Genomic DNA, 26,802 nt, shown 5'->3' with positions numbered 1-26,802 from the left:
GCCATTATTTTCAATTGTTCTGTGCCTGAGCCGTTGTCTCGCTGCACCAGCCGTGGTGCAGCTTATCTTTCAGCTCTACTCCCCACCCTACCCTTCACCACCGCGTCTGCAGTCATGATTTTCTCTACTACAATTGGTGTAATCCTCCCCTTGTCTAACGCCCTGATTTCAAACATAATCTTATCAGAGCTGCAGCAACAAATTTGCAGTGAAATGTGAAAACTAAGGAACCGCAAAGAATTACTTGAAAGTATTGTGTGAAAGTAAGAGCAAAAAATGGATCCTGCTGCTAATCAAACTTAAAAGCGGACATCTCAAATCTGTATGGCTTCCATTATTTGTATACTTCTGTTAGCGAAATCATAACAGTGTCTTCCAGTAAAATCTGGTCAACTGAATGACTCATATGACTTCTGAACTGACCATGGATCGCTTTTAAGCTGCATGCGCTTGCAGGGGTTCTTCTGTCCGAGGGCGGATCAGAAAAAAAAGGGGAACTGAAAATGGCTGACTGTAAAGATGGCTGCACACTGCACTTCCTTATTTATACCGAAATAACATAGAAAACATTATTAACCATTTTAAACTTTAAACGACGCAACGCCTGGGACAAGGAGCAGCAGCAGACAGGCACACAGGTGCACACACTTCATTCACACCATCCCTGCACGCGAACCAGGCATCGCACGCACATGCAAAAGGGCTTTTGCAGTCAAGTCTTCAGCCTGCACACGAGCCTCCCACCGCCGGCACGGACAAGCTGGGTGCCCCGAACACAGGCAGCCTGAGCCTTCCCACTGTCCTCTTTACGTTCAGGTACTGCCTCTGCCAGATTTCCAGTTCCAAGCTGAGGAAAAATGGAAGGTAACAGAAAAACATACCTACGCATTGAAAAATCAATGTTTTCAGGTGATTTGGAATGGCTCCAGCGCTGGTGCTCAGCCTTTAACACCTCACCTAAGCCTGCTCTTGGGCCATGAGAGAGCTTGCTGATTGCAAGGTCAGGCAGGCAGAGCAAACAGAGAGGAGTTGGCCCCAGTCACCCAGCTCCCAGGATCCTGGAGCTCACTGGTTCTTAGCAATGGCCACTACTCGGAGCCATCTTACAGGTCTAAAATTCCAGCTCCAAAAATAGAAGAATATAAGAATAGCATTGATTGAGCAATGCGCAAGTGAAACTATTTTTAAGACAGACAGTGAGTGACTGCGAGAAATGGTGAGCCTAGAAATGATGAAGTTTTCACAGAGGAAAACCTACAGAAATTGCAGCAGAGGAGGGAAGCTTAGAACCACTGGTACCCACTGGCCTCCAAGAGGAAGAACGTTTGTTTTAGGAGAGTAGGTATTTGAAGGGTGATGTGCATTGCTCCTGGCTTTGCCACGGAGAAAGATCACTGTGGTTCCTAACGCAAAAGCTACAGAGGACTGAATTCTGTGCAAATCCTGAATCTCTGCATTTTTTCCTGTAGGGTAAAATCTACTGACTTCATTGGAACTACTAGATTATGAGTAAGAGTAGATCTAAACCCATAGAAGAAAAATGCTGAGTTCCAAATTTTAGTCTCTGTATTTTCAATACAGATTTATATCCTCGCTCTTTAGAATGCCAATGAATATAATCAGGAGAAGCTTTAAAGAGCATGAGTGTGCTTGTTCGTGGTACACAGCTGAACTTTGCTTCCTGCAGAGTCTAAGCAATTACTACGATCAGCCCAATCCTCTGTGGGAGGTGAGGGTCAACATGAAACATCTAATTTCCTGAAAAACAATGTTCTCCCTCTATAAAACTCTGGAAGAAAAATTCTGAAAATAATCTAGGCCACGCCATGAATCCTGCACAGGAAGAATGGCCCAAAGACTAGTTTGCCTTTCTCCCAAGAGATACCCTGGAGTCTCAAGGACTTCTTACACAGCACCCCAGGGAACTGAGTTGTCAGATGACAGTACCACCATGAACAGAGCCAGCAACGGGGATGTTACTTGTACTGCATCTTTCAGTCCTGTCCCACAGCTGAAAATTTTTCATGCCATTGTATGCTTACAAGAGAGAGCAACCAGCAGCTAAAAATAATGCACACACGGAGGCACAGAACAGAAGAAAATATAAAACAATAATCATGGAAATAATGGGAAGTTTTAAGCCAGGGGAAAAGCAGAATTGAATTCTTTGTTTCTTCCAGAGAAGGAAAAAGGTACTTAAAATTCACCTGTTAAGCACACTTAAGGCCACATCGGCTTTCTCTTCCTGACCTTACTTAACCTCAAAGTTTTCATCATCTTGCTCAACACTGCAATCGCCTATTGTAATAAGGGGCAAAACAAACTCCTCTTCAGAGCTAAAGTCATGCAGAGGAAAATTATAGCTTCATTCCTTTGGAAAAACACTAGCAGATTGTTATCTTGACACTGATTATGAACAACACTGTGAGCATGAAGGATAGGACTGAACTGTTTCCTCTACGACCTTACCACAGCCCGTGCTGCACTGCACAGGGTGCTGCATCGAGAGGAGTCGTTAAACAGGGACAAACAAGCACGACTAGAGCAAGGTCAGGGCTGAGGCACAGAACCACAGCACAGCTGGCACCAAAACGCATCAACCGCTCACAAAGACACACTGGTCTAATTAAAATGAGTTTAAAGCTGATTCAGTGAATGCTTTTAAGGCTCCTTAAAATTCATGTAACATAATTTACTGTGGCACCCAACTAGATTAAGATTCACTGATATGGGCTGTTTTAAATTGAGTGAAGAGCATCTAGGCTGGGAAAGAGAATAGAGATGGGTGTTACATCCGTTCAACAAACTGGACTTTTGAGTTTGACTAGGAACAAGCTACACTGAATGAGGGTTTCACACACCTGAAGAGCTTTTGTTTCCCTTCTCAGTCAGCTTCCTCTGCCTCACCTACTACAACATCTCCATGCACAACTCAGGGTGGCCAAAAGGGGACAGGGATTTGAGAGCACAATGTCTTCTCCCATACAGCCAGGTGTAGATACTGATACACTTTGGAGTGGGTGGGGAAAGAAAATGTATGCAGTACTCTGAGTTAACCTCAGATTATAAACTTCCATTCAACTTTCTTAAGCCATCTAGAAGGCACACCTGAGGCTGCACTGCATTTGGACAGTGCTAAAAGTGGCAGTTCGGGAGCATCAGAGTATGTGGGATGATGGGGGCTGCTGGCAGGGGGCTGGAAATGCTGACACAGGTTGCAGGACATGGGAAGGGACATCCTACCTGTGCGTGCCTGTGTCCTGACAGTGCAGCGTTGGGGAGATGGGCTCTTCATGGGGGTACTGTGTGTCCTGAGCACTCAAGGGGTACTGGGACATTTGGAAGGCATAAGGGCATATGCCACTGCTAGTACAGATGCTGAACGGTCTGGGCAGCATCATCTAGTCAAAGGCCAGAGGGCAAGAAAACATCCCAGCCAAGAGATGTGAAATCTTGGACCTGCATCCCAGAGGGTGGTGTACTCTTGGGCGTTGGAAGGAAAGCAGACCAAGTTTACTTGCCGCCAGCCTCTGCGCTCTGTGATATAATCTGGTGCTTAAAGGCAGAGCAGTGGCAGCCCTGACAGTTGGACACCCCAGGCTCAAGCTGAACAGGGCTGCACAACGCACAGCAGCCATGTGCTTAATGCAGCCATGTGTGGGAGGAAAACAGCGAGATCCCAATATCTTCTCTGTCTGTCCTCTCTTTCCCCTCTGCCCCCAGAAATTGTGCCACTTTTGGCATGTTAGATGTAGCAAGATAGCAGCTGGCAGTGCTGTTCCCAGACTTGTCCACTGCTGCAGGCAATCTCCTCCTGAAAGCAGTTGGGACTGGACCCTTTGGGGGTCCTCAGAGCATGCAGAGCCTCTGCGGCACCATCAGACCATAAAAAGCAGCAGAGCCAAGCTACTACCCTGCACCCCTAACACCACTGTCAGACCCAGCTATCCCCACTGGCAAAGCAGCAACACTGGGCAGAACTAAAGTTGCTTGTCAAAATAGATTAAGCCTATCGTTCCCTACAATGCAGCAGTAAGCCCTGCTTTGCCAAGAAATCAGCTGAAGACAATGTAAATGGCATAAACGCATCCGTAGCTGGCTTGTACTGCCCTTCTCTAGGAGCTCCGGCCTCCTTTAAAAGGCATCTGTAGAAAGCTACTGGCAGAGCTGAGTGAATCACCCCTCTCCCGGCTCTCACTGGAAGGGCATCGAGAACCTATCCCTTTATTCCGCACCTCCCTACAAATCTCCTCTTAAGGATTAAGCTCTTTCCCAACCCTTGGAAAATCCAGCTCCAGATGCCTAACCTACACGCACGGGCCCAGTCAATAGGGAGTGGAGGGGGATAGATATCACATTTGTTTCTCAATTGATTGAAAGACCAAACGAAGCTGAGTCAGACAAATCCCTTGGTTTCCTCACACTCCACTCCCTTTGCTTTGGGGAGCTCCAACATGCTGGGAGGGGAGATAACGTTTGGCAACAGCAGAGAGGAGCGTGCAGGAGAAGAAATAGGGAAGTCCACCTCCCCAGAATTACTGTAAAATCTGACTCGCAAAGATAGGCTGGTGAGACTGGGAGGAAACAGAAATTCATCCCGCCAGGAAGGCTCCATTTGCTCGTCAGAGAGCAGAAAAGCTGGTCACTACCAGCGGATGTCTCCTGTTTTGTTATCTCTTCCTGCTGAGCTGCCCAATGGGAGGATGAAGATTTAGTCAGCCCATGGCCTCCCCACTTCCGCATGCTGCCTCCTTTGAAAGAAATCACTCGTTTTCAGCCTGGATATTTTATCCTGCCAGTTGGTGCAACCGGCTCCTGCAGCCCCGGCGCAGCGGGGGCAGAGGGGTGCAGGCCAACACAAGCCGCGCTCCGGCAGGCCCCAGTGGCCGCCGGCAGCTGGTCCTGATTACAGCAGCTCCCAAAATGCTGTAATCTCTTCTCTAATATTGCTCTAATCAGCGCTGGGGCCAGCTTGTAACCTGTCCTCAGATCAGGGAGCTATAATTAATTGGCCACGGCTCCTCGTAGGATCTGGGCACAGCTCAGATCCTGGCCTTTGCAGTTTCACTTGAGGCTAACACTTATCTGAGTCTAACGTTGCTCTAATTAGTTTTTCCTCAATGCAAACCAAGACTCTTAGTGCTGCGCATTAAACAGAAAAGATATGAGGACAAAAGTATGTGAATTACTGTAAGTTTTGACTACTGTTCAGGCAAGTTTCAGCTGCCTGTTTACTTTGCTACGGTATGAAGGCCCTGCCTCAGTGAGGAACCTATAGAACTGAGGCCATACATAAATCAAACCTGAGCAATGCAGGAAAAGTACAGTATGCATTTCTTCCATAAAGGTAACAGTAAATAATCTACTAAGTTAATGGTTTACTGATGCAACTCAGTTTAAGAGGTGGAAAAAAACCTAGGGATGTCTTATCTGTGACCCTTGGCTTAGGTCTGAGATACAGCTTTAACTGAAGAGCAAAGGTTAACTGTAACAGAAAATGTTGGTATTACTATAGCTTACAAGCCCCATTCTGATTATTTTTTTTTGTCAAAATGAAGACAGCTTCTTTAATTATGGCAACACAGCCATGAGAAGTTGATTGCAGAGAACTATTTGTCAATGTTTCTTCAGAGTACCATAGAAGACAGGAGTAGGTGGAAAGAGAAGACTTGGGGAACGTGGGAGACTTCATATTTGCTTGAAAACTATGAAGAGAAGCAATAGTCAGGAGAGCTTTCGTTAATGGGAGAAACATCCTTTTAGACAGAGCTAAACACAATAAAATTTGTGTCTCAAAAGCTGTGCCCAGGCACAGCTTTCAGTATGGGCTCAGTATTATCCTACCAAACAGAGAATAAGCAAAGAAGCAAGATGCAAAAACTTAGGCAAATATTAGGAACTCTTCAGACAAATGTTGCCCTCGGGTAGCACATAAATGTAAAGGAAAGCAGAACATAGTGCCTCAGCCTAGGGGCCAGCTTTCCAAAATGCAGCCGTGGGGAAATACATACGTTTCCCAGCTAAAAATCTAAACACAGTGTAAGACTGGAGGGTACTGCCATGGCTTTGTTTCACTGGCAACTGCTGATACCTTCGGGCACGGTGAGGGGAGGGAATTCACTCCGGGCAACTAGGAACAGCAAGTCGCAGCTCTTGACTGGTATTACAGTGCACCAATACTGAACTGGTCAGCTTACACAGATATCGTGTGAAATAAAATGACAGTGAGGGCAGCATGAGACACTGACAAGCACCAAAAAATAAAAAAATAAATAGAAAGCAGTCAGTCTCCACTGAGAGGAATTTTCATGTGGTTTTTCTGGCATTGTCTTTTGGAAAACACTGGGGTTTTGCTACCCTTTCAACTTCTGGAGTTCTCACAAAACCTCTAAACCAGGTCTTTATTTATAATAGGAATTTTGAAACTATTTTTTGCATTCTTTTTAGACTCGTTCAATTCTTGACCCCAATTACATTGAATAATGTGGTTACGACTAACATAAATATAGTTCCGTTATAAATCAGGACATGTTTGCCTGGAGACAGCCCTTTTTCTTCCCCTTGCTCATGTTCTGCAGCTGTCCAAATACATCCCCGCACTCCCTGAACCTGCAGCACACTCACTGCCACAGCCGGTGGGGGCAGAGGTAACGGGCTGCAGGCTTCCCTCCCCTCCTGCCCAGCCAGCAAGCCAAGGCGTGCTCCAGTTTACTCTGCGAGGCCGAAAGGCTGCAAGAATATGGTGTTCCTGTGAGGAGTATTCGATCTCCCTACCAGGGCTGAGGGCCGTCCGTGTCAGTTTGATAAAGATTCAGTAGCTAGCTGGTTGACTCCCTGGGGCACAGTTCAGTCTTGGCTTAACTGGAACAAACATCTTACTGCATCTCTATGCAGGGAATAAATGATTCCAGGAACGCAACTATAACCGAGTATTCAAGGCTTTCCACAGCAGGGATTATTAAAAAGATCAGATATCAGCGATACCACATTTGATTACAATAGGAAATAGAATCTTTGCTGGTATTATCTGCTGGTGAATGCTGATCTTAACTGTCATGCTGCTCTAGTACATCGGGTATCATATCAACACCAGGACAGCTAGGGGAATTAGAAGCCCAGCAAAGCACTTCCATGATCCCATCTCCCCCACCAAACAGAAGATTTGTCAGGAAGATTTTGCATTAAATGATGCAAAAAGCAGAGACAGCAAACTGATGGAGAAAAAGGGCTCGCCCATCTTTACAGAACTAATTTCTTACCATGTCCCTTGTAATTCTTTTTTTTATCTTCACCTCCTACTGACAGCTTACCAAAGCAAATCCCTGAGTCTTCCCAAGACAAGAGGATCAGCTCTGCTTCTAGCATTTTCAGACTCCACTGGAACCCAAAAGGCCAGAAGTGCTCCCGGGGAAAACCCATTCTTGGAAGGTTCCCACCCCAGTTCACTGGAGGTCACACTGGCTAAGCATTGACAGGCTTAATGAAACAGTGTGATTCAACATCTACCTGCAAACACATGCCAGCTCAGGTATAAACCCCTGCTCAAGTCAGTGACGTGGTAGAACGTCCCTAGAAGAGAGTCTTTAACATCTCATGTTAGAGTTTTAAAAACACAAATGAATTTTCAAATGATACTGAAACACCACCAAGCCTCTAAACTGTCATTAGCAAACATCAATTAGGTCAAAAGGAAGAGAGTTTAGCCTTCTACCTACAATGGGATCCAGAACTCAAATTCCACCATTTGTGCCAATTTCTCAGATGTCCATACAGTTTTGCTGCTAGCCGAGATAGACATTTGCACAGTAAGTTGGTGGTAAATCTATTCAAATAGGAGCTGAATCAGGACTGAATTGAATATGTTTTTATTATTTTTATTTTATTAGGGTTAGGAAATTCTCTGCTTCATCCAGCAGACCTTACTCTAACAATATGTTTGTCTCTCACTGCCTGGAGACACAAATGACCATAAAGCACTGAAGTCCCAGCTGCTTTTCCTCTGAATGCCCCACGCATATGTGCCTGGTGTGGGCACGGGCAAGACCCAGCTCTGTGCAGCAGACTCACAGGAACTGCCTGCATCTTCCTACTGCTCAAGCAAGAAATCAAACTGCGTGCTTCCTGCAAACGGAGCAGCCTCCCCACAGAACACGGTCACCTTCCTCTTACAAGACTCTTGCCTTCATCCCCCACCTTCACCAACAGCTCAGTGGGTAGAGCATTCACCCGAAATGGCAGTGTGGAAGGGAAACGGGTTTAATTCCCTTCTGTAATTGAGGGAGGACATACCTGCTGTCCCACAGGCATCGGAGGAAGGGCTTTCTCAGCACTGTTGGAATTCAACTTTGCATTGAATCATTAAACAGTGACTGAGCCAGAAGGAGGAGATGGGACAGGGAAAGAGACTATTTCTCAGCCTAAAGCTAAAAAATGAGGTGCTCTGCAGAATACATGAACTCCTGCCTCAGCTGCATCCAAAGCTTAGGACTTTAGCTACAGTTCAATAATTATGAAGTGCATCACCACAAAATGCCCACTTGCCTTGACCTATGACTATGTAGTATTTATGGCTCTTTTCTGTATATTCCCTGTTCACAGATGTTGAACTTAGAGATTATTTACTCAGGGCAGATTCTGATTCATTAACACAGAAGAGGAGCTACTCCATGAATAGTCCCACTGAGACTAGCTGGACTTTCAGCTTTACTGCCCAACTCTATACCCTCTCATCAAAAGGTTAACCAGGAGTAAAATACTAGAAGATTATTTTTATCCACTGGGGTTTTATTTCAAAATACCTCCATACTTTCAGAACATTGAGTTTAGAAAGTTCACCCATTGGAGTGCAGTACATTGGCATGAAGTGAAAGTTTGCAGCTACACGTGATCCCGGAAACTCTGCAATACACGCTGAAGTACAGTATCATAGTTTTGCAATTAGATTCACAGTCTAAAAAAGAACTGAGATAAACTAAGAAATAGTTCTCCTACAATATGGCAAAGAACTAGAAGAATTTATAGGAATTTTGCAGATAGCTGCTTCCCAGCCTCTCGGTCATTACCCTGGGTTTAGGAATGGGGAAAAGTCAGGGTGGAGCGAGAAAGCCATCGTGTCCTCTTTGGACACTTTGTAGGAAGTCACACTGGTGAAGTTCTTATCATTAGAGTAGAAGGCACCTCTTGGTACCTTGGGAGGCCTGCATGAGCTCACGGTGCTAAATCCTAGTTCCACGCATTGTACTGAAGTGTTACCTGCGCTGACACGGAGCCAACATCACGGTAGCTTCAAGTTGTGCTAAGTCAGGGCTACTGCTGCAAGGGCTAGGTCTGACCGCGTTCTCTCTTCCCTTGTGCAAGCACTAATCCCTGTGTGACAGTGCAGGGAGCCAGACCTGGGAACTGACACACACGTACCATCCAGCCTGTGTCCTCCACGCTGCTGCGCGGGGACTGTGCTGAGCACGGCTGTGGGCAGCGCAGCCAGCGAGACACCTTTCTTGGGAGGAACCCACACCTGGATTAGCACAGGGCAGTCACAATGCTGCAGGCTCTGCTGTCACGCCAACCTCATCAGTGGGAATGAGATGACAGGGCAGGTGCTGAGTGGAGATCCACACCACGTCTATCTGATGTGCAAGGGTTCAAATAGAAAATTAGGTTGCTCTCGTATGGCGTTGTGAAATTCTCCTGAGTGTTTCATAAACAAACATTTGCATCTTGGACACCTTTTAACATTTCTTCAGACACCCATGTTGAGCAAACTGGATACATATGTTTTCTTTGTAAAGTTTCCAAACACAGTTGCCTCAATTCTTATTTCAATGCCAGTGGGAATCTAAGCTAGGTAAAAGAGCTCAAGACAGGGCCCTTTGGGTAAAAGAATAGTGCAAATTATTTATCCAAAAGATCCACAATGCAATGCAATGTTTTGCAATAGCAGGCATTTCCCACGTGTCAATACTTCTATATTGATCATGCAAGCCCACGGCAGCGCACAGGAGGGAGGCATGCAGAAGAGCACACCCAGAGCCGCCGCTGTGCCCTGGCACTGCCCTGTAACACGTACAAACCACACTGCGGGCGGCCAGAGACACCAGCATCCCAGAGCTCACAAACAGCCCCGCTTCTCACAGATATGGTCATGCAAGCACCGCTAGAAGCACCGGACTTTTTGGTTGGCAGAGGGGACTTCAGCCCAGTGCAGGACTGCATTACGGAGTTTCTGTACTAGAAATGGGTGGGAGCCCATACAGTTCATGCTGCAAGGGTCACAGAATTGTCTCGTTCCTGACTCTTTCACTTAGTTCCCCATCTTTTGGCCCAAGGAGCCTTTGAGGAGGGGCCAGAGCAACAGTTGTGTGACCCTAGGTCATTGCTGTCCATGTGTGTATCGTTGATTCAGGTGATCCAGAGCAATACGCGTCTGGTAACGTTAACTCAAGTAATAGCAAACTGGTGCATAAACCCATGGTGCAAAATAATGCAGACGTCGTTCACAGCTTGGTGGCTGCAACGCAAGCCTTGGATAAGCTACAGAGGTGTAAATCTTGCTTCAGTGGGCTTAAAGAGAGTCGCATAGGAAGATTTATCCCCAAGATTGTCTCTTGCAGGACATGCCTTGCAAGAGCAGATTAAACCTGCAAGCAGAAACAGTACATTGCTTTTCTTCCCACCTCCCTGGAATAATTTTATTGATACGGTGCCAAATCCTCTTTTCTGTATACAGCAGTACGATGCTGTAACTACTCTTTTAAAGCCGGCAGTTAGCCATGGCCTTACACCCACCTAACAGAGCAGGATTTGCCCTCTTGTCTTGTTGCTGAAATGTGACTACCCTTCCTTCATACCCTTCCTTCTCTCGTGCAGATGCTGACCACAAGGAAAACCACAATGATAAAGCTGTTTTCTCTTATTAGTCCATTTTTGTAAACAGTTCTGAATGCACGAGCATAGCTCGTTGGTACGTGTTAAGGAATGGAAATCTCCACTCCGAGTTGAAATCCTAATGAATAAACTCACATTTCTTTAGCTGGAAAGGAGAATGTTACCTAGGTAAAGCTGTATCTAGAAAAATCTTTGCAAAATAAAGGGGAATTTAGGTGCAAAAAATAATGCAGAATCAGCTCCTAATTGTTCCCATACTTAAACTATTCTGATTTTTTTTTCTGCTCTGCTGGAGCATTTTTTGTTTTCATCCCTCTTTTCTTTACTTTATTGAGTTATTGACAGTCAGATAAAATATTACAATATACCCAATGTATCTAAAAAATAGGACTGACTCATTAGGCTGAGTCAATTTAACACATTTTCCAAATTATACTCATATAGTCTAATTTTAAACCATTTTAATGTAATTTTAAAATGTTTCAGATTTTGGCAGAAAAAAAGGCAGCTAGCAATGGTAGAATAAAGATCCAGCTGGCAAGAAGATAGAAAGGAGAAAACAATTTTGAGAAATACATTGTAAATGGCAAGGAACTAAATATCGACTATAATGAAAGCAAATGGATTTTAAATAACCCAACTAAATTGTTTATGTATTTTTTAAATAAAAACAATTAACCATCTTACAAAAACAGAACTTTCTTAAATACAATGTATTTACAGAGGCTCTTGAGTGGAAAAGCTTTCTACTGCTCTGGCTTATAGAAGAAGCACATACAAAAGAAATTCTTCCCTCTAAAACCACATACTAACAAAGGTTGTGTTTTGTTCTCACAATGCTCTGCAAAAATTGTTAGCTAATAGCTTTCTTAGATACAGATAATTAATTATGAGCTGTCTTAAATAAAGATATGCAAAAAAAAGAAAACCAAGAATACATCTATCCTTCACCGGCCATTGTCACAGGCAGCGTTTTGGACTGATTATCAGATGAGCTCTCCTTACTGAAAGGAAAAGTATGGATGCTTCCAAAGATACCTCTCACAGAAGAGACAAGAAGAAATCCACAGAAAACAGCATTTTTTTTGTCCTGAAAAGGGTACATTAAGAACAAATACGATCTGTCTGCTTGGTCTTTACATGGAAAAGTACAGTAACTGAGACAAAAAGAAGGTTGAAAAGCAAGATACTTTAAATTGAAAATGAGAAACTTGATCCGGAAACTCCTTAAAACATGTCTCAAATGTAGGCAAATGCCCTGGATAGACCCCATCTCCCATCGTGTATGGCTGCCTGTCTTCCCAGCATGGACCAACGTTCTGTCACAGGATTCCCTTGCCGCGGTGTATGGGATGGGAAATGGCCCATCTGGGGACACCTTCCTCTGGGGGAAAACAGGCTCCTGAGAGCCTGGGTCTCAATTCCTGCTGTTAAAACACTCAGGCTTGATCTGGGGCTTTAGCAGTTTCTTGGGTTTAGGAGGCAAAAAACCCACTTGCTTTTCAGCTGGGTATAGAACAGGGTAGCTTTTAGAGAGTCAATCTGGCTACAGCCAGAGGAAATCCCTGTGAAAGAAAAACGACATATACAAGGCAGCCAAACCTTAAGCCCTTAAATGTCTCCTAGCCCGCAGCAGCTGGCCTAGTGTGCTGTTACGTGACCGTGGAGACCGACGTAGGACAAGACAGAGCTGCAGGTGCCCCCACCAGCCGCAGCACGGTGTGGTGGCCATGCTCCTCGTGGCACAGCTGGGGGCTCACAGAGCGGCACCTTGCATGAGAGCCGAGGGCTGGAGTTCCCTGCAGTGAGCAGGAGGCAGAGTGGACACTCACTACAGACCTCTCTGGTTTGAGTTAAGAATCAACCAGTAACAGACAGTAAGTGAAGAAAACTGAGATGGCAAGAACTTCGGTTAAAATCAGCACCAAAATCGGAAGCAATGGAAGTGAGTGTGATCCCTAGGGATGCTGTGCTACAACACCATCCTGCTAAACCCACAGAGTAAGCAACAACGGTTATTTTGGGTGCTGTGCTCACCAGCATCAACTAGGACATCAGTCCTACAAGGGGATCTGCAACGACTTTGCAACCATTGAAGTCAGCCAAAGAAACGGTCTCTTTGCCAGATCAGGGCTAGAGAGTTTGAATGCACAGAGCAGCCAGCTCTGCCTTGTCTCCTTTCGACTGGGTAATTAGGTGGGATGAAGAAAACAACCTAGCTGCATCGCCTTGCAAAACCTTCCGGTTGGAGGTTTCAGGAGTCAGTCTCTGGCCATTTGGGGTGAAGCCACAGTCTCATGCTCCCCATCAGCCTTCCCTCTTCAGTCATGTCTGAGCATCCCATCAGAGAGGTACACCTGCGGGCACTCCACTACCAATGGGTGGGCTGAACAGCCACAGCTGTGCTCAGAGCTCATGAGCCCACAATGCTAATGAGGCGGTGTGGAACCAGTCCGGAAGGTGCCTCCCAGCAGAGACTCCTGAGGCTGGTTGCTGCTGACAAGTGTCTGTCTGTCCTTTCCTCTCCTCAAGGCTGTTTGCTCCAGCTCTCCAGAGGCTCAGTGCCAGCGCTCAGCTCAGCTGCCCAGGTTCCCGGTCCTGCCACCACCTCTGCCCACCTCCCGGCACAGCGGGGATTTGGGTGCTGCCTCTGACAGCGCAAGAGATAAAACGCTTCTGGCACCAGCACAGACAATCTCAGCAGCACAAAAATGAAATAGTACCAGGAGATGGGTTTAGTCACCCAAATTTGCTCTAATTTCAATATATCAATCAGAAAATGACTGTGGCATGCACAATAAAAAATTAGGAAAAAAAACAAATCAAAGGGTTAAAGAGATACAGCATTATAATTGACAAGATATTTATATTGTTTGGTGGTTTTTTTCCTTCACGATTCTGCCAAAACCAACCTATAACCACAGCATTCAATTTTTCAAGTGTATTTGCCCAAGGCAAGGCAAATTTTTGCACCTACACACGCGGGCTTTTTCCAGGCATGTATGTGGCTGTTGTGAGTGCTATTATCCTTCATTAAAAGTGATAGATCTTCGAGATAAACAGGCACCGATTACCATTCCCCAGCTGAGTCTGGATCTATTACGTAAGTAGTCACTCAGTTTCTATAGTTCAGCTTTACAAACATAAAGTTATATGTGCTTTCTCAATGTCTCTCATCACATTATAATTTCTTTTCTCTTTACCTGGAATCTTTTATAATTTTTCAGAAACCAAAACAGTTTCTCTTACTAAATACTAACCAAGTACTGAAAATACATACATTAAACTGTGGAGTGTTCGCTCAGCAAGATCTAACTTAGTTTCAAAACAGAAAAATTTTCCTTAGAAAATACTCCAGGTGTAATTACAGGCTCATGCAAGTTTGTTTTTCAGTAAAGGTAATGTAGAATTTTCCTTCATTGTGCAAAAAGAAATCAGCAGTTCCATGTTGTGAGAAAACTTGTCTGAAGTGATGATAGGTTGCCTAGATATACCAAAATATCTTTATACACCAGGATGAAACAGGATTTTTTTTTTTTTTTTTTTTTAAAGAATGAAGAACATTGTCAGACATTAAACAGACTTAGTCGAAGATCAAGTTTTCACAGAAGTGGTAGTATCGATATTTGTTCAATGAGCTTGCATACACAGCTAACCTCTCGATCAGCTCCTTCCATTATTTGTTGGCTAGCCTGAAAACTTCAAGCAAAGCTACTGAAATGGGCATTTAAGTATGCTCGTGTCTCAAAGCGCTGCAGATAGCTTCCATCTCTATGAATGAAATCAATGCAGAGAAAGAGGACAGGGGCAGGAAGCCACAAGAAATAGCATCTTAATATTATTTGCAGTGTGAAAAAAAACTATTCTAGTTCTTCTATTCATCCACCCGCTAAGTGCTCTGGGGGCAACCTCTGGTCCATGAACGTCTGGCACTTGGTTGGAGCGATGTCCATTTGCAGTAGGCAAGCGGCTGACTGCTTTTGCTTGCACACCCATCCACACAGTCCAAAGGACATTATTCTAATGTACAATGGCTCAATTATGGCTCTGCCTCCAGATGTTCATTTCCAAAGCCATGGCAAAAGTCTGCTTCTCTGACCCCTGGCCGAGTTTGCCACGTAGGGAATTAGGACAGGCTGGAAAAGAGCTATTCCATTTCACACAAAATAATTTCAGTGGTTGAAATTTGTCTTCAACACAATACAAAATAAAAACAAAACCTCTCAATTATCCTGGGAGGCCAAGCCCTGCATCCCCAACTCAACAGTCAGCAGTAAGAGCATTCAGTGATCTGTGGGAGACTCAGGTTCAAGTCCCCACTCTGAACCAGGAAAACATTGACTTGAATCTGGATCTCCCACATCTCGGATGAGTGTCCTAACCACTAAGCTTGGGTGGAGCTCTTCCTCTTGCTTTACCCCACCCTGGATCTGATGACATTTTTACTGGAACAGATATATTTGTGTGAAGAAAAAAAAAAAGCCCCAAACTCAGGAACAACTCTGATATGAAAAATCACTTCCGGATACTTAGAATCTGCCAGAATCCAGATTTATTCATCCATTTTGAAAACAGGTAAACCCATGATGCTTACCCACTTTGAAGGGCCCCATTAGCAAATACAAGCCAGGCCTGTTCTGCAGCAGGGGAACAGAGAGAAATACATCCATTGCACATGTCAGAGGGCTCTGCAGGACTTACTGAGCAGCAGCCAGAGCAGGAGGACAAAGGAAGAGATGGTGCCAAAGGTTTCAACAGAATATAGACTGTCCCAACACTCTTCCAGTCATGAGGAAGACAGTGTAGGAGCAAGGAGGATACACGTGGAGGCTCCCTCGAGCATCCCTGAGCCATGGGGAGCTGGGTGAAGGGTAATCTGTACCGCCTGCCAACTCCTTGAAGGGCAGTTCCAACTGGGCACTGGGAGGTAGGTTGGGGGCTTTTCAGATGAGGATGCCAAGCACTTCAGCTGAATTAACCCGGAGCCCTCACGCCCCAGACCACAGCTAGATCTTATTATTTTCAGGGCAGAGCTTGAGCCTGCTGAGTATGGTCTCACTCCTATTTTCATACCATGAAAACTCACCGAGAAGGCTGTTGTGAAAAGCAGCATCAGTTCCAATGAAGCTGCCTGCTTTTCTGCTCAGCAAGAGTGAAACATAACTGAGTTACACCAGTTTTGTGGGGGAGGGAATTACAAAACTGCCTGACAAACTGCCATGGATTTCACTAGGGGCCAGCCCAGCCTTCCCTCGGTGAAGTCCCCGCTGAACTGCCTTGCTCAGGGCTCAGCCACACTGCGCACTCTATTGCATTATTCTGTTCACTATTGCCTTTTCCTGATGGGGCTCTTGACTGTTCCATAGATTTTATATATGTGGAATTAAAAAGCTCATTGTTTTGTGTACTCACAGGTCAAAGAAAAAGATGCGCTAATTTCCCCAGAAGTTATTTCTATTTTTTTCTTCTTTTTTTTTTTTTTTAAATATAAAAGCTTTTTGCTATGAAATACGGGATTCTCTTCAATTATTAACTGCTATCTGGTAACTTATTATACAAGATAAAATTAAATGACTGTTTAACCTTGGGCCATACACCAGCAGCAGTCATTTTGTGTGACACTGTTTCACACTGAATTCCCTTGTGCCAAAGGAAACCTTTGGGTTTAATTTATTTTTTTTAATATTTTATTGTATTTATGGCTCAGGAAAAAGATGGTCAAATGTAAAATACATTTCTCTGGCTCTGCTGGAGCTTGAATTTGATCCTAATAGTACTGAAGCTCTCAAGCACTATACCAGTCCTGTCAATGTCAAGAAACACAGCAGGTGTGCATTAATAATTGTTTAAGGGGGAACTATTTTCAGTTTTTATTTACTCAAAGCAATAATGTAATGGGAGATAAAAGAATTAAGATCTCTGTCTTTCCTGACACCTGATTTCTTTTAAACATCACCAAAATGAGCAGCTTCATTGAAGAGGCCAACCAACATGGATAACGTTATGTAGAAAGAAAAAAAAAAATTATCTTCTAACATAAAGATATTCAGAGAAATTCATCCAACTGATTACCCTACAAATACTGAAGAATACAGACAAGCCCATCAGTCAGTGCTCCCAGGCAGCGCATCAACTTGTGCTGACCAAGTCACCTTCCTGTTTAGATGCATCCTTTTTTTTTTTTTTTAATATATCAAATTAACACCTTACAATTTTCTCTTGAAAAATGCATCTCCAGCCAGCTCATCTCCACTATCAGCCTATCTATATACTATCAGTATATCTCCACTATAAACAAATATTATTTGTTTATAATATCGCAGGAAAGACTGTAGTCTAGCAGATGACAGCAGGGCTGTTTACTTTCTATAGGATTTTTTTAAGTTCTCTATTCCTCTCCACTAAACTTGACTATTTCATTTATTTTTTTAACTGCTCCTGAACCCTGAAGCTGGCATTGTTACAGAATTAGTTACTCTACCCGAGTGCTAGTAACTAGTTCAGAACCGATGATTTTGATGTATTTTTCCTATGCATATCGCTACACGCTGAGGTCAAAAAGGCTCTGCTGGTATACTGTACTACAGTATGCACCACATGAAGATCTGGCATCAGATATTGGAAGTATTTCAAAGTCTCTGTGTGATCCAGTTTGGTTTGTTAATCTGAAACGTCAATTCAAGCTCCCTCTCAGCTTCTAGGCTTTCTCCCAGAGGGCTGTTCAGTCCTTGCACTGGATTGTCCGGGTACTTTATAAAAGGCTGGGGAGTCTGGATTAACATTCAAGCTGTTGGAGCAGGCAACAGGTCTCTTTGTAGCTCTTCAAGTGGAGCCTCCATCCATCTCCCAAAAGAGGTTTAGCGGCTAACACGTTTGCATTTCACAGTGGTCTTGAGAAAACCCAGCACGTAACAAATCTGACATTAGTTTGTATATCTAATATTGAGGTAAGACCGTTTCCAAATAGCTGCTTTTTCTTACTATAATCCTAATCCTTTTCCATATTTTCCCACTCGGTCACTTCACAGAAGACAGGTATGCTCAATTTTTAAAAATTTGTTGCAGACAATAACACCAGAAAAAAAATATTTAAGAGGAATAAACAAAACAGAGATCTTAGAGTGTGTAACTCTTAATTTTACCTACCTCTGACCAAAACGTTTAATTGTGAGGGTACAATTAGATTCACTGTGTCAAAACTTTCTATTTCAGCTGTATTCCCAATACAGAGCATTGTCCTTTACCCCACATTTAACACAGGTGATAGAAAAGGATTCTCGTCAGTTCTATTCCACAGAAGCTGTCCTTCCACAATAGTCTCTTTATCAAACCACCAGATTGTTTTCTTGCTTAATATGACAGACATAATAAAACACTGGGGGCTTTGAGCTTCTTTCTAAAGTTCACAAGGTATGTTGGCTTGTACATACATGCTTTAATGACAAGAGCTAAAACACACTGAAAAAGTATGCAGCAGCATTGAAAGTGATCCAGGATGAGCAACACGATATTCAGCTTTACTAATTAGTGCAGAACATAGTTACTAAATTACCAATATCATTAACACATTGCATGCAACTTTGCATAATAGACTGTAAACTAACCACATTGTAATTCCTGAGAACAGATAAGCACATTTGGTAGATGAGGCTCCCGAAGAAAATGTCCTTAGTCATAACAGGATCCAACTCTTCTATTTTCCCTCCCTCATCACGTAATTTTTCTAAATAGATGAACTCTTGGACATAGATTTTTAATGTGTTTTTTTAAAAAAAACAATTAAAGAATCTGATACAAACCTGTGCAAAGCTGAGTGAATTTTCTGTATAAAGCCTTAAAATCCAGGTCACACTCTGTTGCTAATCAGCTTCGTATGTGCAGAACTCCACACCCCTAAAAGCCCGATGACTCCCAGTTACTTACCTTTTGTATCATATTACTTATTTCAACCAAGTTTGACAAGAAAGGGTATATAACCAAAAGAAAGAGAATGCTCTAAATAAGAGAAAGTTTCATGTATTTTAAAAATTCAGGAATATCAAGAGTTCTTTGGCTGACAGCAAAACAAAATCTGTGCCTGGGTTAGCCTCCTCTGTGGTGGCCGCACCATCAAAGTTGTCACAATTACTCTTAACCTTTAAGTGGCCAAGAATCTCCCACGAGCTTCCACACACCATCTCTTCCATGGCTGACGTACCCAGGTGTTTGCGTGAGCAACACTACGTAGCCTAGTTGTGAGCCCCTCCTCTCCAAAGCCGTACACATTTATCCTTTCGATTTCACAGTTACCTGTCTGAGATCATTATCTCACAGCACCTTGGGCTGAGATGCTTTAGGAGTGCTCTCCAGACAGCTGGCCCAGCTGCAGGAGAACTTGCCTGTCTTCCAAGAACACCGTGGCAAGGCATTGCAAGACTGACAGCCCTTGAACGATTTTGTCTCACTATGAGGTGCACTAGTTCCAGTCCACATTACAGGCAAATCTGGGCTAAGACAGCCACACGCTACAGCAAAATCTGTCCTTAAACTAGCTCAATACCTAAATCGAGAAACCCCTACAGGGAAACCAAAGGGACTAAGTCACAAACCCAGCCAGGATCCAGGCTGGCAGTGCAGTATTGATGCACTCTGACCAAAACGCACCTTGCGGGAAGTGCCCCCTCCTCCTTGAGTTTGGCAAACATGGCGCATCTAGAAGACCTTTCACATCAGCATACACGACCCGAGGCAAATGCTGGGAGTCACCCACTTTCTCAGTTCTAATCACATGCCAGAAAGCACTGGCTGAAAGCACTTTTTGTCTCTTCCTACCTCCTTTCTCTCTCTCTGTCCCGTGTGCTTTGCTTAGGATGGTACTTTGTGATTTCCCTGCGGCAAGGTCTATTCCTGACCAGTCTAAGACATGGAGACTCTTGAGCGTAGTGCCCTTTTCCAAATCCTCTTGCACATAATTAGTTGATGTTTAAATACAGTCAGTTGGAGTTGAGTATGTTGTCTGTAAACAATGTGAAGGGAGCGAAAGAGATAGACAATCAAGCCAAACAACTTGACATCCTGCCAGCCCAGCAGGCATCTGAAAGGAGTTTTCAATTTCACATCAACATTTTTGTTCCAAGAAAAAAAGAGAACTTGCACTCTATTTAAAAGCTGTTACAATTCTATATGCTGCCTGAAAAGGAGCGTACTTCACCTAAACTCCTCACATTTTATAAAAGAAGCAACCTATTGACACAAATTAGGAGCTACAATGCTCTTCCATCTCTACCCATCAACTCTTTCTGTCAAAAGAGTTTATATATTGAAGCGTTCTGGAAGAGATTCGAACCCACCCTTCAACCTGGTGTGAAACGTGCTTCTAAGTTAGTGTATGTAGCGGATCGTTCCTGTCCAACTCCTCTGGGTGATCCTGCTCTGGCAGGGGGTTGGACTGGACGATCCGCAGAGGTCCCTTCCAACCCCTGCCAGTCTGGGATTCTAGGATTCTGTGTAAGTGTCAGCATTTCATATCATGCCGCACTCTCCTCACTTTTTATTCTGGACCACATACTTTCATCTCTGTAAATGATGCCTGCAAAAGTTAGATTCATTTCCCAAATTTAATAACTATCCAACAGTGATATTTGTCTATACTAATAAATTGAAAAATTTTATTAAAAAGTAATTATATCTCAATTTCATTTCCACCACTGAAAGTTTTCAAGTATGTGCCAAGCTAGGTAAAACTACTGGGTTCCCAAAGATATTTGTGCAAGACAATTATATAGGTCTTTACAATTATATAGGAATTTACAAACATCAGGCCAACCTTTTATTATGTCTTCCCTCTCAGCTTGTTTTTCTTTTTCATCAGTTTTTGCTGTCAAGTTATCAAATACCGTAAAACATATTCTTATATTTTAAATAAAACAATTAACTTTTAAACAAAAAAGCCTCCCAAATATCATCCCAATAACTAGTCTCCTAATTTGTTTTATCCACAAGAGACATCTTCATAGATTAACAGGCATGAGAATTTTCTGCCAGTTCTCCTTGCTGGCCAGACATCATCTGAACTTCAGAAGCCAGCACAGTCCTGAATCTGAGTTGATAAGCCTTGCTAACGAGGCAGGTATATTAGCTTGGGCTTAGTACTGTGCTAATGTGTTTATACTTGCATGCAGTCAGCTCAGCGTACAAGCAGAAGAGCACATGAGCCTTTCTTCTCTGGTAGACATATCCATTGCACTCTACAAAAACAGTACCCGTAACCTGCAGGCAACTATGCAATGAGATAGAAGCAATACCTGTCAAAACACAGACTGAACATCCAGCATCCACAAATAGTCCTATTGAAATGAGAAGGGCTGCAAGCATGTAAGATTGGCTCAGCCTCAAGAGTACAGTTAATCCAGGAACATGCACCATGAGCAATGCTATTCCACAGTCCCTACGGAGTTCACTTAAAGCATTTTCTTACATGGCTTTTACGGACTTTGAAAGTGCTCCAGGTACTCCACTCAACTTGGCAGGTTGGAAAAGGTGATCTTGGTGTGGCGCACACCATACAGAAAGCAGATGGGTTTTCAAACAGAATCTCCTCATCTTCCACACTCTCCCTTTTTAAGCCTTCTTTCCCAGGAACTCACAAATACTTCTTCGCAACTGAGTCTCCCCCAAATCAGGCAGCCACATTTCCCACCTTTAAAAGAAATACTTCACATAGTCTGTAGCCAAAACCTTAATAGATGAAGCACACAGATTCTAGATTCTCTGGCATCTTAATTTAGCATGTTACACATGTGAACACTAAGCACTTTACCATACTTCATGGTTCCTGAGAAACTGCCCTTTTGGTTTAGAAGACGACTTGGGATAGACTATACAAAGACTACAATCTATGGACTAAGTCACCAAAGCACGCCTACAGTCACACAGAGATGATCTACAAGGATTTGATGATCTCAATAATTAAGTCTACAAATGCCACCCTAGCGCAGGTCATATGTTTTCCTTAAAACAAAAAAGCAATTGGGAAAAACACACCTGTTTTAAAAAACTGCTCACATGGGAAAAGCCAAGCAGCAGCAATGTAATGCTGCCGTTGGTTAATGCAGATATGAAGAGCGTCATCTTTCTAGCCACCAGGTCACAGCAATTAGATGAACTGTGGCTGCTGGTGTAACAACATACTGTGCACTAATCTGCTGGCAGAGGACGGGGTATGCTCAGATGTTTTTCAGAAAAGGTAACAGGCTGCCCGGAGAGGTTGTGGAGTCTCCATCCCTGCAGACATTCAAAAGATGTCTGGACATGGTCCTGGGAAACCTACTCTAGGTGACCCTGCTTGAGCAGAAGGTTTGTATAAGGTGACCTCCACAGGTCCCTTCCTGCCTCTGGAATGACACGGCTCCTTTCCAGAGACATGAAGATAATATCCACTGCTCCACACTGACACTACTTCAGAGCACGAAGTGACAAATAGTAAGGATGAACATACAGTGCAGATTTTATCACATTTTAGAAGTGGCACTTTGGGAAGTAGCGTGCCACTCTCTCGCCAGTGCTTTATCAGTTCCCTTTAGCCACCAGTCAGTGCTGATCCTTGGTGACTCAAGTTGCCTACCTGGTGCCTTCCTGTGGTGCCACTAACATAGGTGACCGTCTGCCAGACAAGGCAGTGCAGAGCGGAGTCCCTTACAGCATGCCACCTCCTCTTCCTCTTCCCCTGGCAGGACAGCAGGAGCCGCAGAACAGATACATACATTGATCTGTCCAAAGATCTGCCTTGCACCAAGGGACCCTAGGCCAGTAGTTCTCAGCCAGTTTAGTCTAAACTGCAATATTTAAATCTCACAAGGGAGCCACAACCAAACTGACTAAATCTTTTCCTTTTTTTTTTTTTCTTTCTCTCTCTTTTTTTTTTCCTGACAAATACAGGCAAAACTGACAGGTTTGAGGAAAGGATTTGGGGAGAAACAGAATAGAGAGCCAGACCCTCCTAGATGTAAGCCCAAGGTGTAACCAGAGCTCGCTCTCTGGTTAGACTTTCTGCACTGTTTTTCCCCTCTGTTCTTCTGTTTGCCAAAGAGCTAAAGGCCTGAAGAACGTCCTCTGCATCATTCCCCAAACCAGGGGCTACAACAGCATCGGTACAGCAACACATCCTCAGCCCTGGTGCATCCCCTGAGATGTCCCACGTTTTGCAGGATGTTGGTCATATTGGTGCCAAAATACAGTCATGCAAACATGAAGCCCTTTCTTTTTATTGACTCAAGTTAATTACTAGAAATAAAGAATCATTAGTCTGAGATTACAGAGTTACTTCTATGGATGAGGTCTACAGTGTTTGAAGACTGTCTCTCCAACTAGAGCTTGTCTCCACAGGAACGCTTTCCCAGTTACATGGTACAATTACACTGGTGTAGTTAAACCTCTGTAGTTGTATTAGAATTATTTCTTCCTCCCTGTGGTCACTCTTATTCCAGAATAAGGATGGGGTTTTATGTTTTATTTTAACTACTTCCAACTACTACATGGGATAAATAAACAAACAGACAAACAAACAAGAAGGCATTCTTGTACAAGCGTAACAGTGCCCAGACATGAGGCAAGATCCACGTGGCTCCCTGAGTTTCTCTGCACACGAGACTCACCCAGAACGCGGCTCCCCTGCAGATGAGCCCCTTGCTGCTGTCTCATTGCACAGCTTTTCCCCAGCTGCTGGAGAACACTCCCCACAAGAGTTATGGCAGCAGGGCCCTGTGCGTGCTTCGGAGGGCCTTGTCACCCCCTCAGCAGCCCTCCCCACACACCGCAAGATGCCTCACTCCAGACCTGCCCTGTCAAAGCCACAATCAAGGGAGCACTTTCTGTAAAGAGCAAACATCTGCCACTTCTCAAGATGGAGCTACTGTGGGGCTCTTTACCTGCCCAGACCTCAAGCGTAGCTGATGCATGTTGGCCAAAGCTATGCTGAGGCTTCAGGCTGTCCTCATGAGGGACACCCCAAGTGTGGAGCCGTGGAGACACTGCCACTACAGCTCCAAAGAGGTGTTCATCTCCAGGCCACCGAGTGAGGGTGCCTTGTCCTCTCCTGGTAACAGGACAGCAATGCGGAGGCAATTACACTGATGCAGCAGTTTACGGACCAAATCCACAAGTGCATTTCCACATCACTGTGACTGTCCACATCAAGGGAGGCTGTAGCCCACTAACGGTCGAGAACCATGACAGTACTACATGGAGAGCTCCGAGTCAGCTTGCCCAACTCTCTCCAAACTCCTTGTATAAACTGCTTTCCAAAGGCACTGCCATCCTCCTCCTGCCACCACCACAGAAGGCACTGGGGCCATGGCCACTCCAGGAAAGCAGGCGCAGCTGCGACCAACCCTAAGCCGCAATGGCTGAGCCACAGCGTCCCCCACGCCACCACGGGGAAGACGGAGGTTGGGACGGCAGCTCGGGTGCCTTGCCATAACCTGGGAGGGGCTGGGAGAGTTGCAGAGGTGGTGCCTCAGCTCCCTGGAGGGAAGGTGCGCCTGGAATCACTCAGCAAGAGGTTCCAAACCAATTAAGAAGAGACGCTCACAGGCTACCTTGTACTTTCCTTCTGGGTTTTTTTTGTTTTTTTTTCTCAAAGGAAATTGCTGGGCCACAGTATCAATGAACTCGTACCTCTTTTCTGGAATCAAATGCAGAAAATTATATTAAAAAAAAGAAAAAGCTTCCACAGATTTTTCCGTGAACCATTATCACTGGCAAGAGCCCATGCCACAGTTCTTGTTCACAGATGACTCCAAAATTATCAGATCTGAGTAAAACTTCCCACTACAAAACATCATTTCACTGAAAACAATCCTTTTCTCTAGCTGCATTCAGCGATGGGAACTCTCAAAGCAAATTTTTCTGCATTAATTTTAAAATTTCACTCCAAAGAAAATTTCTTATACAGAAATTTCCTGGGTTTTTTTTTTTTTTCTTAAACAGGAAGACAACTAAAAAACCTCAACTTTCTAATAGTTGCTAAAAGTATCAGTTACTTGTTTGAACCTGCTACAGGAAAAACACTAGGAAAAAGACAACACTGTGACTGTGTTTGGTTTATGTTACAAGTTAATATGCTATTAAAATGTTTAGGTCTTATTATGCACTTTAAAAATGTTAGCGCTTAATGTGCTCTGATTAGGGCTTAACAAGCCCTTTAAAATGTTACAATGTTAAACCACCAAATCACATTGTCTCTAAGGAGTAAGAGGCTTAAAAAAATCTTCTGTTCTTCACAACCTAACCCTTACATTAATAAAAACAAAATCCAGTCATAATGAGTTTATATCATATATCAGAATGTTTTGACATCCTTAATGACTGGGAGTTAAAAGTTGGCTTAACTCTGTGTGCTAGTGTGTGCTTGTTTGAGTGTAGGAGTTAAGGTTAGTGGTTTTCTGAAAGCCTTAAATAACAGAGATAATGGAGATGAACATCGTGCGTTTTTGCCATAACTGGTGTCTGGAATTCTATTGCCCAACTTAAAGGGCCAGTTATGTGACTGTGAATAATTGGGAAAATATCCATTTAGCCTCATAGCTGTGCTGCAGTGGGCAGAACACCCAGGAAATGGGGTAAGCTCTGCTTGGCACCCGCTGCCGGGCACGACGGGGCACATTGTCACTCACCAGCAGTAGGAAAGTGTGCCTGCCGCGCTGTGGGGGACGGCAGCATGGACCTGCAAACCCAGGCCCGGCTCTGCCCCGAGCTCAAACCAGCCAGTGCGACACGCCAGCCGCTGTCTCCAGCAGCACTGGTGATCATGGGTCTCCAGTATGAGACAGTTCTCACAGTCACACATTCATAACAGTTTTCGTTTTTGGAAAAAAGCTGCACAGCAAAGGACATCCACCACAAACTCCAACATAACGTGACAAACAACTCACAGAGTAACAACGCTGGCTTCACGAGACAGTTGCACGTGATAAAGTAATTGCAAAGTACAACACTCTAACTGGGGGAGGAACTGTTCTTGTCCACACAACAAAGGATACCTGCAACGGCGGCGGGACATCCCCTGGTGATCCTTGCGCACAGAACATTATGACAGTAAACACGATAGGCTTGTTTCTTTATTCTGCTCTTCTGATTTAAATGTGCATTACTCTCTAGAATTTGAACAATCAACTTGGGCAAAATGTATTCACTTCAGTATGTGCCCAGCTTTCTTGAAAACTCTAAATTTGGGAGACATCCAATTGAAGCAAAACAAACCCACATGACTTATCTAGCTAATTACAGAGTGTGAACAGTGAATTCTAGAGTAATAGCCATGGCAGATAGTTCTCTACACTTGCATACCCTATTCATCAAATAATTCCAAATAAATAATTCAGCAAAATGCTCAATCTTCATGGATAATTAACAGAAAAAGTGGCCTAATTAGCTCAATAAACTGTTTGCTGCAATTAACTCCACTAAGCTTTAAAGGGCTAGTCCTTCATGGATACAGTTTTCAAGAGGACTATTAAAGCATTACTGAGTATTTTCCATTGATGTGGGATGTTTTCGATCTGACTACTGCCGCAAGTCAGACCAGTTCAAGGTGTCGAGGGCACTGATGGCTCCTCATATTATTTTCTCACTGCAGATCGCTCAAGGTTATCAACTTACCTACACCTCTGTGCTAATATACCACCCTGCTATAGTCAAGGCCACGGTGTCTGCTTACTCCTCATTGAACTGCACCGAAATTTCTTGCCAGATAGCATGACGTGGAGCATTTCTCTTGCCTTTGGTTTTACTTGTTTACTAACATCAGCCTATTGTGAAACAAACATGAAAAACGTTCAAAGCCTTAAAAAGTTTTTTCCCTTTCTCTTGAACTTTCATGTTCTGTTCATGTTAAATATGTGGTAAATTGATATTTTATTTTCCATATTAATTTCCCCATGT

At 43.9% G+C, this 26,802-nt stretch overlaps 1 long non-coding RNA gene across 1 annotated transcript in view; it reads right to left on the bottom strand.

Annotated features, from left to right (window-relative positions):
* The window catches only part of LOC134515512 (uncharacterized), a 90,264-nt gene extending 82,855 nt beyond the window's left edge, over nt 1–7,409 (bottom strand). Inside the window, exon 1 of the long non-coding RNA XR_010071035.1 lies at nt 7,311–7,409. This is a non-coding gene — a long non-coding RNA (uncharacterized LOC134515512). The remainder of the gene's footprint in view (nt 1–7,310) is intronic.
* Between the last annotated feature and the right edge of the window lie 19,393 nt (nt 7,410–26,802).

The sequence above is a fragment of the Chroicocephalus ridibundus genome, chromosome 4 (genome assembly GCF_963924245.1).
Source record: "Chroicocephalus ridibundus chromosome 4, bChrRid1.1, whole genome shotgun sequence".
Classification (NCBI taxonomy): Eukaryota; Metazoa; Chordata; class Aves; order Charadriiformes; family Laridae; genus Chroicocephalus; species Chroicocephalus ridibundus.
This window is presented reverse-complemented; position numbering and strand designations above follow the sequence as displayed.